The sequence below is a fragment of the Stegostoma tigrinum genome, chromosome 44, assembly GCF_030684315.1.
Source record: "Stegostoma tigrinum isolate sSteTig4 chromosome 44, sSteTig4.hap1, whole genome shotgun sequence".
In the NCBI taxonomy this organism is placed as follows: domain Eukaryota; kingdom Metazoa; phylum Chordata; class Chondrichthyes; order Orectolobiformes; family Stegostomatidae; genus Stegostoma; species Stegostoma tigrinum.
The window spans coordinates 7,854,796-7,870,067 of NC_081397.1; the positions used below are offsets into that span (position 1 = coordinate 7,854,796).

Below are 15,272 nucleotides of genomic sequence, written 5' to 3' on the forward strand. Positions count from 1 at the left end.
CATAATATCTGCCCATTTACTTCCTCCCGCTTCACTATCCAAGGCTTCCAGGAGAAGCAGCGATTTACCCACACTTCACTCAATCTAGTCTACTGTATTCACTGCTCACAATATGGTCTCCCTCTGCATCGGGGAGACGAAACACAGACTGACCAACCGCTTGGCAGAACACCTATATTCTGTCCATAAAAATGGCCCCAGGTTTCCAATTGCCTGTCACTTGAGCACTCCATCATGATCCCTGGGCCAAATCTCTGTCTCAGGCTTGCTGCAGTGCTCCAGTGAGTGCAAGCTAGAAGAAAAAAATCTCATGTTTGCGTTGCAGAACACCTCCGCTCGGTTTGCAATAAACAACAGGACCTCCCAGTCGCGAACCATTTTAACTCCCCCTCCCATTCCTCAGACGACCTGTCCATCGTGGGCCTCCTGCAGTGCCACAATGGTGCCACCCAAAGAGTGCAGGAACAGCAACTCATATTCCGCTTGGGAACCCTGCAGCCCAATCGTATCGATGTGAAGTTCCCAAGCTTCAAAATCTCCCCTCCCCGACTGCATCCCAAAACGAGCCCAACTCATCCCCTCCCCCCACTGCATCCCAAAACCAGCCCAGCTTGTCCCGCCTCCCTAACCTGTTTTTCCTCTCACCTATCTCCTCCTCCCACCTCAAGCTGCACTTCCATTTCCTCCTGACTAACCTCATCCCGTTTGCTTGACCTGTCCGTCCTCCCTGGACTGACCTATCCTCTCCCGACCTTCCCACCGATACTCTCCTCTCCACCTATCTTCTTTTGTCTCCATCTTCGGTCCGCTTCCCCGTCTCTCTCCCTATTTCTTTCGGAGCCCTCTCCCCAACACCCTCTCTGATGAACGGCCTAGGCCCGAAAGGTCAGCTTTTGTGCTCCTGAGATGCTGCTTGGCCTGCTGTGTTCATCCAGCTTCACACTTTGTTATCTTGGATTCTCCAGCATCTGCAGTTCCCATTATCTCTGGATAAAGGAGAAGATAGGTGGAGAGGAGACAGACAGGTTAAAGAGGCGGTGGATGGAGCCAGTCAAGATGAGTGTACGTGGGGAGTTAGGGAGGGGATCGGTCAGTCCAGGGAGGACAAACAGGCTAAGGGGGTGGGATGAGGCTGGTAGGTAGGAGATGGGGGTAGGGCTTGAGGTGGGAGAGTGGATAGGTGGGAGGAAGGACAGGTTAGGGAGGTGAGGATGAGCTGGGCTGGTTTTGGGATGTAGGTGGGGTTGGGAAATTTTGAAGCTTGTGAAAGCCACACTGATACCATTAGGCTGCAGGGTTCCCAAGCAAAATAAGTGGTACTGTTCCTGCAACCTTTGGGTGCCATCGTTGTGGCACTGCAGGAGGTCCAGGATGGACAGTCCATCTGAGGATTGGGAGGGGTAGTTAAAACGGTTGGCGACTGGGAGGTGCAGTTGTTTAGTGTGAACCAAGCCTCCGCTTGGTTTCCCTGACGTAGAGGAGGACCACACAGATAGTGGGAACTGCCGATGCTGGGGAGTCTAAGATAACAAAGTGTAGAGCTGGATGAATCAAGGGCTATGGGGAGAGTACAGGGAAGTGGAGTTGAAATGCCCATCAGCCATGATTCAGATGCCAGAGTGGACTTGATGGGCCAAATGGCCTTACTTCCACTCCTCTGTCTTATGGTCTGATGAACACAACAAGCCAAGCAGCATCATCCAGCTCTACACCTGTTATCTCAGATTCTTTTGTGTCCGATTCCTGACAAAAGATCTGGACCAAAAACGTCAGCTTTCCTACTCCTCTGATGCTGCTCAGCCTGCTGTGCTCATTCAGCTCGACACCTTGTTATCATGGAGACAGCACATGTTAGGTGTCTTTGCTACATCAAGTTTTCTGAGTGTCATAACCTATATGACAATGTGTATCAGCTCTGAACTTATTTGTATGTTGAAGCCATTCATGTCATTTGCATGTGAATAAATTTACATTTGGACTCTGGTGAAATACAAAGAAACCTAGACTTGTTTGAAAATTAAATCGACTTAATTAATTCAGTCATATAATTGGCATAAAAATATAAGAAATTAATCCTACTCAAAATCTTGGAGATGTGTTTGTTTGGCATTAGGGTATTGAAGGTGGAGATGTGGTCAATAAGTAGGAGCTTGACATAGATGCCCTTGTTATCTGGACGTTCCAGAGATGTGTGTAAAGCCAAAGAGAGGACATCGACGATGGATCTGCTGCATCAGTAGGTGAATTGCAGTGGATCAAGGTAATGTGGGAGGGTGGAGTTGATGTGACCCATGACCAACCTCTCAAAGCACTTCATAGTGATGAAAATGGATGTAAGAGCCACTGGGCAGCAGTCATTTGAGGCTTCTGGAAAAATTTGCTGACGTTCAGTGCGGGGATCTTAAAGCTTTAGCATGAACATCAGAAAATTGGAGAAGCCTCGAGCATATGAGTACAGGTAGCTGAGGGTAGGGAGGGCGGGAATTACAGAAATCAAAGAGGGCAAGACACAGAGAGAGAGAGAGAGAGACAGCGAGAGAGACAGACAGGGAGAGACAGAGATCAGAGTGAAGAAATGATTAGCCTGGTAGGCAGTGGAAAATACATGATTTTCCATGGAACATGCAGACATCTTCGAAAAACAGGACATTGAGTTTTCAAAGTTTTGGAAATTAGTGTTATAGTTGATTTAGAGTGAATCAAATTGCTGTTCACACCATTGCCATCACCTTGCCCTTGTCAAGACAGACATGGATAAAGTTCTCAAAGCTGATCGAAAATTGAAAGCACTGGCATCCTGTGACGATGGTACGTTTCCTTCCTTGAAAAATAATGCTTGCAGCTTAATTGGCATAATAAAGAGCACAGGGGCTCTGTTTGACGCTGCCGCCTCACGGCACCAGCAACTTGGGTTCAATTCCACCCTTTGACTATCTGTGTGGAGTTTGCACATTCTTCATGTGTCCGCATGGGTTTTCTCCGGGTGCTCCAGTTTCCTCCCACAGTCAAAAGATGTGCAAGGTCGGTGGATTGGCCATGCTAAATTTCCCAAGGTGTTCAGTGATGTGTAGGTTCGGTGAGTTATAGGTGGATGGGTCTCGGTGGGATGCTTTGAGGGGCACTGTGGATATGTTGGGCTGACCGACCTGTTTCCACACTGTAAGGGTTCTCTGATTCATGATTCAATGATTTTACTGAGCACAAAGGTACAATATTAGCCCGTCATATTTGTCTCACCTCTTGACACATTGACAAGAAAGCTTTAATTTCAGTTTCTGTGCATTTTCAATGTGTCTGCTGTCTCTCACAAGGCTTGACTGTATCTCCTTCTCTAATGCACATCTCCTGTCCCCTAACAAGTAGAGGTGTCACTTGCTTTTCATTCAGTACCATCAGTAAAACAATAGCCTCCATATTCCAAGATAATAAAATGTGAGGCTGGATGAACACAGTAGGCCAAGCAGCATCTCAGGAGCACAAAAGCTGACGTTTCGGGCCTAGACCCTTCATGAAGCTTTTGTGCTCCTGAGATGCTGCTTGGCCTGCTGTGTTCATCCAGCCTCACATTTTATTATCTTGGAATTCTCCAGCATCTGCAGTTCCCATTATCTCTGATACTATTTTAGCCTCCATATTCTATCCAGCGGCTTCTCTTAACACTCACACACTGTTCTTTTTTTCCTCCAGGTATTGACCACTCATCATTTCTTATTCCTCTCCTCGTCTCATCTCTCTCACATACGCTCTCTCGATCTCTCCTCTCCCTATTCTCCCCCAACACTTCACTCAGGCACAAACAGAAGTTCACAGTCACACTATGTTGCACATGCATATCCTATCCCTCATGCACAAACATACTATCCACACACACTGACCGCGGACAGACACACGCGGACAGACACACACACACAGAGTCACGTTCTCACTCATTCATACTCCATACTGTCATACAATCATGCATGGCCTTGCACACATTCCGTGGCACACTTGCATGCCCTGTTCGCAGGATCTTTTGCCAATGTTCATACTCTCAACTACACACAGACACACACACACAAAACTCTCCCTCACACACTTGGGCTTACAAATTCACTTGCTCTCAAGCTCACTCGCTCTCACAGACACTCTCACTGCCTCATGCATGCTGTTACACTCGCTTTTGTGCTGACTCTCGTTTACACACTCTTGAGCACAGTCACTGGCGCACACATTCTGTCCTGCGCACGCTCACACTTTCGTGCACTGTCTTTGCACTCTTGAACACAATCATATGTTCACCTCTCTCTTGCACACAGTCAATTTGATTTAGAGTATTCATTATTACATGTGCCTAGGTACAGTGAAAAGTTCTGTGATGCATGCAGTATAGACAGATCATACCATACAAGGTGCATTAGTGAAATGGAACATAATGACAGCAACAGAGAAGATGCACAGAGAGCAAGATCAAAATTAGATTTAAAATTTTAAGTGTTCTATTCAGATGTCCAATAACAGTGGTGAAGAAGCTTTTCTGGGATCTGTTCACACATGAATACAAACTTTTTGACACCTTCCCTTCAGAAAAGGGTAGAAGAGAGTGTAATTGGCGGGTGAGAAAGACCTTTGATAATGTCAGTTGCTTTCCCGAGGCAGCAGGAAGTATAGGTGGAATCAATGAGTGGAAGGCTGATTTGCATGATGCACTGTGCTGTGTTCATGACTGTGGAGTCTGTTGTTTTCTTAGGAAGAACAGTTGCCAAACCATGCTATGATATGCATCCAGATAGGATGCTTTCTCTGGTACATCAATGAAAGTTGCCCTTTATATTTGAATTGCCTTAGCCTCCTGGGAAGTAGAGACATTGGTGTGCTTTTTTGCCCATTGCGACGATCTGGGTGGACCAGATTTTTCACAGTCATTGATGTGACTCCATTATGGCGTGTTAACCAGATCAACAATGTCATTAAAAATATCCTGAAGGAGGAGGACTGTAAGACGCAGCTCGATGTACACTTTGGTAAGATGAGTGATGAGGTCTTGCATCAAGTGTTCCGAGAGCTAGGCAGTGGATTAAATAGCAGAACCTCTAAAGTTGCAATCTCTGGATTATTCCTGGTGCCACATGCTGAGAAGGCAAGAAAAAGGGGAAGAAAACAGATGAATGCTTGGCTCAAGTGTTTGTGTTTGGGGAGGGATTTAGACACATGGATCTGAAGGACAATTTGTGGGGATGGTATAGCCTCTACAAGTTGGCTGGTCTGCAGCTGAAGCAGAAAGGAACCAAAATCCTTGCACAAGGGTTTGCTAATGTCGTGAGGAATTTAAGCTGTCGGCCTCCAAGCAGTGGGCAATTGAAGAGCAGGTAATTCACTGAGGGGTGAGAAAATAATAATATAAAGATTATATTAGTGGATTTCAACTGCACAACATTAGTTGAGAGAACATAAAAGTTTGACTTGGGAAATAATTCTTTAAATACATTTGAGAGATTATTTAACATCACCATGTAGACGAGCTTGTAAGGGACCTACTTCTGGGACACAAAGGCAGTGTTCAAGGTGACAGTGGCTAAGTGCTTTAGTGATAGTGACCACGACAACAGACTTTTCAACATGGGAGAGGAGATCTGTTTAAAAAAAAATGTTTTTGGTTTGGGGTAAGGCATATTTGACTGAAACAAGGCAGGATCTGGGTGTAATATTTTGGGAAGTTAGTTGAGGGCGAATCTACAGCAGAAAAGGAACTGGGAGAGTAAAGGCCAGCTATGTTCCGTTTTGGGTGAAATTTATGATCAACAAGCCTGGAGAACCCTGGATCTTGAGGAATGTTCAGGACATGTTTATGACAAGTGCAAAGGGAGCAAATGAATGGATGACTAGTGACGTATAAAAATGAAGTGTGAAGATACGGTGGTGGCCAAGATTGGAAAGAATATCAAGATATTCTGCAGGCATATCAAGCAGGAGAATAACCAGGGAAAGAGTAGGGCCAATTAGAAACCGGGGTGTACGAAGGGTGATGGGGCAATCTGTGTTCAGAACTGAAGGGCATCGATACAGTCGACAAGTACCTCCCATCTGTCCTCCCTTCAAGGAGGAGCATTGATGTCTATAAAGCAGGAAAATGCAGTGTGAAATTGAAATTATTGGCTGGTTTAAAAGTGAACAAATCCCCACGCCCATGTGAGTTGTTTCCAAGACTGCTGTGGGAGAAGAGAAAGAAAATCTCTTCAGAGATAGTAGGAACTGCAGATGCCGGATAATCTGAAGAAACAAGGTGTAGAGCTGGATGAGTGCAGCAGGCCAAGCAGCATTAGAGGAACAGGACGGCTGATGTTTGGAATCTGGACCCTTCTTCAGAAATGGGGCAGGGGAAGGGGATTCTGAAATAAATATGGAGAGAGGGGGAGGCGGATTGAAGATGGATAGCTGAGAAGATAGTTGGAGAGGAGACAGACAGTTCGAAGCGGCGAGGATGAAACCAGTGAAGATGAGTGCTGGTGGGGGGTTAGAACATAGAACGATACAGCGCAGAACAGGCCCTTCGGCCTTTGTTGTTGCACCGACCAGTGAACTAATATAAGCCCACCCCGCTACACCAGCCCATCAGCGCTCATCTGCTTACCCAAGGACTGTTTAAATGCCCCGAATGTGGCTGAGTGAACCACATTGGCTGGCAGGGCGATCCACGCCCTTACCACTCTCTGAGTAAAGAACCTGCCTCTGACATCTGTCTCAAATCTATTATCCCTGAATGTGTAGCTGTGCCCCTTTGTACAAGCTGAAGTCATCATCCTCGGAAAAAGACTCCCACTGCCCACCCTATCTAATCCACTGATCATCTTGTATGTCTCTATTAAATCCCCTCTTAACCTTCTTCTCTCCAATGCGAACAGACCCAAGTCCCTCAGCCTTTCTTCGTAAGACCTTCACTCCAGACCAGGCAACATCCTGGTAAATCTCCTCTGAACCTTTTCCAATGCTTCCACATCCTTCCTGTAATGGGGCGACCTGAACTGCACGCAGTATTTCAAGTAAGGCCGCACTAGCTACATCTTTTAATATACTAGCACAGAGTACATCAGGTCCCAGATACCTATCGACCTTTAACCCCATTAGTTCCCCGAGCACCTCTTCTCTGGTGATATTTCTTGTCTGCTTTTTGCTCTTTGTTCACTAAATATTTTTGAAATGGTATTTGTGCCTTTTGCTGTGAAGACTGACATAAAGTATTTATTTGTCTCATTTGCCATTTCCTGATTCCCCATTATTATTTTTGCAGCCTCCATTCTTTAAGGGATCTGCGTTCACTTTGACTTCTTCCTTCCTTTTCATTTGTTTAAATAAGCTCTTATTGTCAGTTTCTTTTCTATTTCTCGACTTTGAAATCTTTCCTTATTTCTGGTTTCCCACTAACCTTGGGCACTGACTGTTGAATTGGCAGAACATTGGAGAGAATGCTGAGGATATGGAAGTTTTGGTCTGGTGAATAGTACTCGACATGGTGCTGTTGCCCCCACTCCTGCTCAGGTGTCTCCCAGTTGAAATGCCAAATGGGACCCTGCCCATGCTCTTCACAGCTGCCCTGCAGCATTAAATGGCTGGAGGCAGGACATGGGGCGCCTCTTGGATGGAAGTTCTACCTTGTAGAACTCCTGGCCACTTAGAGCCCAGAAGAGTCTGAAGTTGCTGATGGCTGGATGGCAGGTCCCGGACAAGAGGTTCGGAGTGGTCGAGGGTTGTTCGGGGTTGTTGAAACGTTGGATGAGAGTTTAAGGGCGTGAAGTGCCTTGGATCAGGCCAAGGGGCCTGTGGATGAGGATCCCCTACCAACTCAGTTTTTCGAGGCTGGATTGTGCATGTAAAGCTCGCTGCCTTCCTGATTGACATCTATCTCCTTACGCAATAAATTGCCATCAATTGGTCTCAGCAGGCCAAAGGATAGGCAGGCTGCTTGACAGTTCCCCAGAAGTTCCACACATGTACGCACAAGTGCCCTCCAGATTTTATGTGCTCCTTCCCACCTTTGTATTTGTGGGATGGGGCTGTATAATGGAGCTCGTACAGTGCTAAAACGAAGAAGTTATCCTGAACCTTGAAATAGGACTGGAATGATGCACCCAAATCTGGGACTAAACTTCAAGAGTAATAATTTTGGTAGTATTGAGTAATAATGATGAAATTTACCCAACCTGTTTGAGGATTGTGACATTTTATCAACAAATTTAGCTAATGCTATTTTCATTGGAGTACAGGGGATTAATAAGTAGTTAATGGAGACAGAAAGGATTATGATTGGTTGGGATAAGATAAACATGGAGAGGCTGTGTTCCCATGGCTGGTGGATGATGTTACAAGGAGAAGGGAATGCATTCATGTTTTGGGGAAAAGATGTAGGGCGATGTCGAGGGGAATTTTTTTCAAGCAGTGAACGTTCATGGGCCAGGATCTCTCTGCCTGTGAAAGGGTTAGAAGCCGAGAAAATCAACGATTTCACTCAGATGAATGCATATCTCTGGGAGCTTCATTCCTCATATTGCCATTAGATTTTATTTATGGAGGTTCTGTTGTATTTGGAGTGGTTCGATTGGCATTCCATGTTTTGACCATGTTTGCCAGATTTTTTTGGCATCATGTGAACTAAAATGAATTGATACTTGTTCAACTACTAATTGTTTTTGGTAGATGCTGTAGAACATACCATGTGTATGACAAAAGAGCAAAATTACAAGAGAAATCTAGTTCAAAACCGAGGTAACAGAGCGCCTTTTTAAAATGAACAAGAATGTGTGATGAACACACTTCATAGCTGCAACCTAGTGTGATTTAAATGAATGCTGATTACCAGCAGTGAAATAGGGGTTGTAAGATCCACTATTTGAAACGAGTAAAGAGCCAATTAGTTTGTACTTTGGATTTGGGTGTAGTGAGAATGCACGTCGGTTGAAAGAGATGGATGTTTTAGTTTAAATTGTACTGAGTCCTGCTTCATAAATATAAAGGAGGGCTTCATAACATACAAAGCTACTGTTCCTCCACCATTGTTCTGCAGAAATTACTGAACCAAACGACAGAATATGACCAGCATCATAAGACCATAAGACATAGGAGTGGAAGTGAGGCCATTCGGCCCATCAAGTCCACTCTGCCATTTAAATCATGGCTGATGGGCATTTCAACACCACTTCCCTGCATTCTCCCCCTAGCCCTTGATTCCTTTTGGGATCAAGAATTTGTCGATCTCTGCCTGGAAGGCATCCAACGTCCTGGCCTCCACTGCAATCTGCGGCAATGAATTCACAAGCCCACCACTCTCTGGCTGAAGACGTGTCGTCTCATTTCAGTTTTAAATTTACCCCCTCTAATTTTAAGGCTGTGCCCACGGGTCCTAGTCTCCCCACCTAACGGAAACAACTTCCTAGTGTCCACCCCTTCTAAACCATACATTATCACTGACGGTTCCCTAGTTAGATTTGACATCGTGCATTTGAGAAGGAAATGGCCTGTTTCCTTCATTCCAGAGTACTTTTGTGAATCATTGTATTTATTTCTAGGCCAAATACAGGAATTAATTTTATTTGATAGCTCAATAAGTTAAAACTGTAATCAAAGTTAGTTTTCTTCCTCCTTTGTAGTGGATCTGTTGGAGTTGCACACAGCGCAACGCATCTTTGATCAACACAAATTGACACAAACCGAGTAACTTCTGAATGTGACTGAAGTAATCAACTGTTTAACGTCCATTTATGATGTTTTGGAACAAAACCACAAGGACTTGGTCAATGTGCCACTCTGTGTCGACATGTGTCTGAACTGGCTGCTGAACGTATTTGATACGTATGTATGATTTACACTTTAATGTAGTATGTTTAGATTCTCCTAAGGTGCATTTAAACTGCATCCGACATATTGGATTTTGATATGTACATGATCCGTTCAGTGAATATGAAGATTGTCGACTGATTAAAATCAATCCTGGTATTGTTGACATAAGGTTTCAGTATGTTCTAATTTCATTTCACTTAAACAGATAAAGTAGTTGAAAGTTTTAGCGATTTTTGTTTTAAATCGTAAAATTGAAACTGATATACTTTGGAATCCATTTGGTCAGATCTGCACAGGATCATGTGGACATCTTGACACTCTGATTGTAATGCTCTTCACGGTGACAAATGTTAGTGCTGGAGAAAGATGTGTATAAAGTACACAATATGAACATCATCCAGTTAATGTCAAGGAATAAACGGCCAGATGTAGAATAAATTTTTATGTGACCCTCAATCTCGTAGAGTCGTACAGCATAGAAACACTGTGTCTATGCCTCCCAACATACACCAAGCTGCACTAATCTCATTTATCTGCACTTGTTCCACAGCCTACTTGACCGAGCATTTTAAATGCTCATCCCAGATGCTTTTTAAATGTTGAGAATACCTGCCTCAACTACCCTCTCAGGCAGCGTGCCCCATATGTCTACCACTTTTTAGATGAAAAAGCTTTTCCTCAGACTTCCTCCAAAGCATTTAATCCTCACCGTAAACTTGTGCCATCTGGTCTTAGACACATGTGCCATGGAGAAAGGATTCTCACAATGTATTCTGCCCGTGCCTGTCATAATTTTCTTTGCCTCAATCAGATCCCAACCCCAACCTCAGCCTCCTCTGCTCCAAGGAAAACAAACCCAGCATACCAGTCTCTCTCATAACTGAGAATTTTTTACCTCGCCAGTATCTTGAAGGGCATTAACTGTGCCATTGTGGTATTTTCCAGACTAATTGTCGTTCAGCTTATCTCAGTCAGATTGTTTAGTAAACTCCATTCCGGAATAATGTTATGCACTTCACTTGGAAATGTATTAAGACTGTGACAGTATATTGGGGAATCCTTGCAAGCGGAGAGAATTTTATTTTCTTTCAGTCCAGGCTGGATACAATTCAAGGACTTGGCAATGGACGTCCAGGGTTAAACTTTCGGTGTCCTCCTATCCACCCCAATCACCTTGAATTTACCGTTAATATAAAATTGAGCTTTGTCTGCGTGAGGTGTGTTCCAATATTAAATCGTTATTGCGACTGTCAATTTTGACATTCTTCATGAGGTGCGTACCCTTCATATTGATAGCAGCTCAAGCTGCTTCAGGATGTCAAAACCAAAATGTTGCCTTTTCCAGGGAAGTTGTAGATATTGAGCTGAAATTCTCGCTAGGGAGCACTGAACGACATGCACTATTTCTCAGTACCACCCTCATTAGTACTTATTCCCTTTTTCTACCTGCCAGACAGAAACTGGATGCTCCGAATTAACAACATGAAATTCTGAGTGGGTGTGTGGTGCTTCCACATTGCTCAATGCTCCTCTGCACCTCCAACTTGGGCACTAGTCCGCAGCATCTGCAGCCACACCCATCAGGAGCACCCCATGTCCACAGTTTTGACATGTGACATGTTCCAGCCTCAGCACATCATGGCACATCACAGATCTGCTTTCAGTACTCTTCTGTACTTCATTGCTGCATTTTGGATTGCAGCAGCCCCCCTCATTGCAGTGCTACTGCCAGGGCACTTTTGGATGCAGGGACAGGCACCCATTCGTGTATTGGGCCACGTTACACATCAGGACACCTTGCTTGAGCTCTCAACTCTCATTGTGTCCCTGCATGAATGCTAACAGCTCCTCTGCCTTGTCTTCATTTGCCTTGTCTTCTTAAGGTTTGCCCCTCCGCCACATCTCACAGACTCATAACGCTACTATGTTGATTAACTTTTTAGCATCGAGACAAAGCCAGACAGCTTGTCATGCTTGTCAGCAGTCATCAATCAAAGGAGTGGATGTGTTGCCGTTCAGCACCGTGATATGTTGATCTCACACCTGCAGTATGTGCCAGCTGCAGAAGCACAGAAGGCATTGCATTGTCTCCAACCACATGGTCATGCTTCAGGTTCCGAGGGGAATGGTCTCCAGTCAAGCGAGGCACTTTCAGGCAGCAGATCGAGCTAACTCCAGGGCATTGTCTGATATCACTCGAGGGGCTTGGATGCAATCAGTTGGCTGCTCAGAATGACCATGGTCAGGACACTGTCGTCATAGGTTGTGAGAAGTCAAACATTAGACACCTCACTACCTGTGTTGGCTCTTTCTGCCCTACGGTGGGCTGTTTTTCCTGGAATGAAACAAAGGGAGGAATTGAGTGAGATGAAATGAGCTGGTGCATTTGTTCGTGCTCATGTATGTTTGGGAAGGGAGGTGAGGTCTCCTGGGTGAGAGCAAGAGGCACAGAGAACATACAGGATTAATAGCCTTGGGGCCTCAAGTCGACGAGAGCAAGCGAAGACAGACATTGAATGCTTTGGTGAGAATGGTATTACATGAGCTGTGCTGAAGGGTGGTGCAGAATTAGAGAGAGTGTGAATGTGAGGTAGCACAGACCAATGAGGATCCTCTTCCATTGGAGCAGAGGTCACTGATCCTGCAGCACTGCTGTATGGTTCTTTTGGTGGTTGAGACTGCATTGACACTGGACAGCCTCAGATGAGTCTGGCCGAATATTGTGTTGTGGCCTCCTGTGCTTGTCCTTGGGAAGGAGGACAGTCCTCCACTGCACCAATCCATCCACCAGGACCTCCAGGTCCCTAACTGTAAATAAGGTGCTAATTTCCCCTTTCCTGCCCTGTCTGGGACAAATGCTATGAACTGTACAAGGCAGTTCTGGATTCTGGGTATTTTACTGGTTCACAATAGCCTTTAAACATGGCACTAGTGCCAGTAATACCGGGATGTTTCAGTGGTGGCAAACACGTGCAGTTACGATGAGTGTAGAACTAACTAGCATCGGCTGAGGGAGGCACTATAGGAGCATTGTTGCTAGTTATTGAATAGGTTTGCAACAACAGAGTGGGAAAATTTGTTAGGTCTTTTGGAAAGATACTGTCCTTGCAGTGCAATAAAAATAACACTGAACTAACATTCCAGTGTTTTAGACCTTCAGATTTCATAACAGATTTAGACCATTCAGCCCATTGAGTGGGATCTGTCATTCTCAACCTCATGTGTCCTCACTAAGCAAGAACATATCTATCTATGCCTGAAATCAACTCTGACTTGGCCTCCACAGCTTTCTGCATCAATGAGTTCCACAGATTCACAACTTTCTGACTGAAGAAATTCCTCCTCACCTCCATCCTGAAAGATGGTCCCTTTGACTCTGAGGCTGTGCCCTCAGGTCCTGGTCTCTCCTACTCGTGGAAACGTCATCTCCATGTCCACTCTATCCAGGCCTGACTGACCTTCAGTGTGACCCCCTTCGTCCTTCTAAACTCCATCGAGTACAGACCCAGAGTTCTCAGCCACTCCTCACGTGACGGTGCCTTCATCCCCAGGATTATGTTTGAGAACCTCCTCTAGACCCTGACAAAGGCCAGCACATCCTTCCTTAGATAGATGGCCAAAAACTGCTCTTATTATTCCAAATGCAAGATAACCAGAGCCTTACACAGCCTCAGCAATACATCTCTGCTCTGATATTTTTGCCGTCTTGAAATGAATGCTGACATTGCATTTGCCTTCCCAACTGCCAACTGAACCTGCATGTTAAAAGAATCCTGAACTGGGGCATCTTTGTGCTTCAGATTTCTGAAGCCTTTCCCCATTTAGAAAATAGTCTATGCCTGTACTTGCCCATCTCTACAGACTCTCTGTGACCTCCCCACTTCCTCAACACTACTTGCCTCTCCACCTATCGAAATGTCATCTGCAGACTGAGCAACAACGCCCTGTGGACAACAATACCATCAGTTCCTTTGTCGAGATTGCTAATGTATAACGTGAATGGCTGTAGTCTGATCTCTGATGAGTGCGGAACTCCTGTAGTTGCTGGCTGCCATCCTGAAAAAGACCCTTTTATTGCCACTCTCTGCATTCTGCCAGTTAGCCAATTCTCTGTCCATGCCAGTACCTACTCCCGAACACCATAAGCTCATTTTTTATTTTGAAGACTCCTGTGTGTCACCTTGCCAAAGGCTTTCTGGAATTCCAAATAGATAAAGTTCAATGGCTCTCTTTGGTTTTGACTCACTGGTTACATTCCCAAAGAATCTAACAGAGACCTTCTCTTGACAAAGTTGTGTTTTCTCAGCCCAATTTAGCATGTATTTCCAAGTATTGCCATGTACTTCCAAGCATTGTCCGGTCTCATCCTTAATAATAGACTCTGAAATCTGACCCAATGACCAGCGCCAGGCTAACAGGTCTGTAATTTCTCATCTTTTGCCTCCCTCCATTTTAAACAGGGGTGTTATATTTGCCATTTTGCACTCCTTTGGGACCCACCCTGACTCCAGTAATTCCTGAAAGATCACCAATGCCCGCATGGTCTTCTCACTTACCTCCTTCAGAACTCTGGGGGACAGTCCATCTGGTCCATGTAATTTACCATCTTCTTGGAATTATAGAATTCCTACAGAGCGGAAAGAGGCCATTGGGTCTGCACCACCTCCGCAAAGAACATCTCACCAAGACCCAGCCCTGTACTGTTTCCCGGCAAGCTCACATTTGCCATGGCTGATCCACCTTGCCTGCACATCTTTGGACTGTGGATGGAAATCAGAGCACCTGGCGGAGACACGTGCAGACATGGAGAGAATGTACAAATTCCACACAGACCCTTCAGCTTCCCCTGTACCTTCTCCTTAGTGATGGCCACCACACTCGCTTCTGCTTCAGACTCCCTTAAAGTTCTACTACTGGTGCCTTCCAACCTCAAGACTGATGCAAAATACTTGTTCAGTTCCTCTGCCATTTCTTTGTTTCCCAACACGACTTATTTGGCCCCTCTTGAAGTTTTCTTTGCATTTTCAGGGGTGTTTACAATAACAATATCTACTTTATAGTGTTGACAAATGGATTGTTTAGATCATCACAGAAACAATGAGCAAAATTCGTCAGTATTCTCATTTAACAATTATATATATTTATATCACAGTCAATGCATTTCCATCAGGTAAGCACGTAGCTGGAACTTTCTAACCCGGCAGTTTTCACTTTTCTGTTCTTAACAAGAATACCTATTTATTACAACAGCATAGATTCTAGCTACAGACAGATATTTACAAACATTGGACATACATCTGTATGAATTAAAACTGTAAACCCCCTGTCAACTCATCTTTCTGCAGACAAACATAGAGTGGAGATGGATAAACCATGGATATTATAGGTGGAAAAAAATGCTAACTAAGTCCGAACTAAGTGGTCCCGGTTCACAGGATTTGCCAAGATGATCTTGAGAATGAAAA

The 15,272-nt window shown here is 44.8% G+C and overlaps 1 protein-coding gene across 2 annotated transcripts in view; it reads left to right on the top strand.

The window, feature by feature from the left end:
* Positions 1 to 15,272, top strand: part of LOC132206955 (dystrophin-related protein 2-like) — a 97,685-nt gene that overhangs the window by 13,408 nt on the left and 69,005 nt on the right. For both annotated transcript variants that reach the window (XR_009443243.1, XM_059642073.1), the window contains exon 2: positions 9,618 to 9,819. The gene's annotated coding sequence lies outside the window, so the exon portion shown is untranslated. The remainder of the gene's footprint in view (positions 1 to 9,617; positions 9,820 to 15,272) is intronic.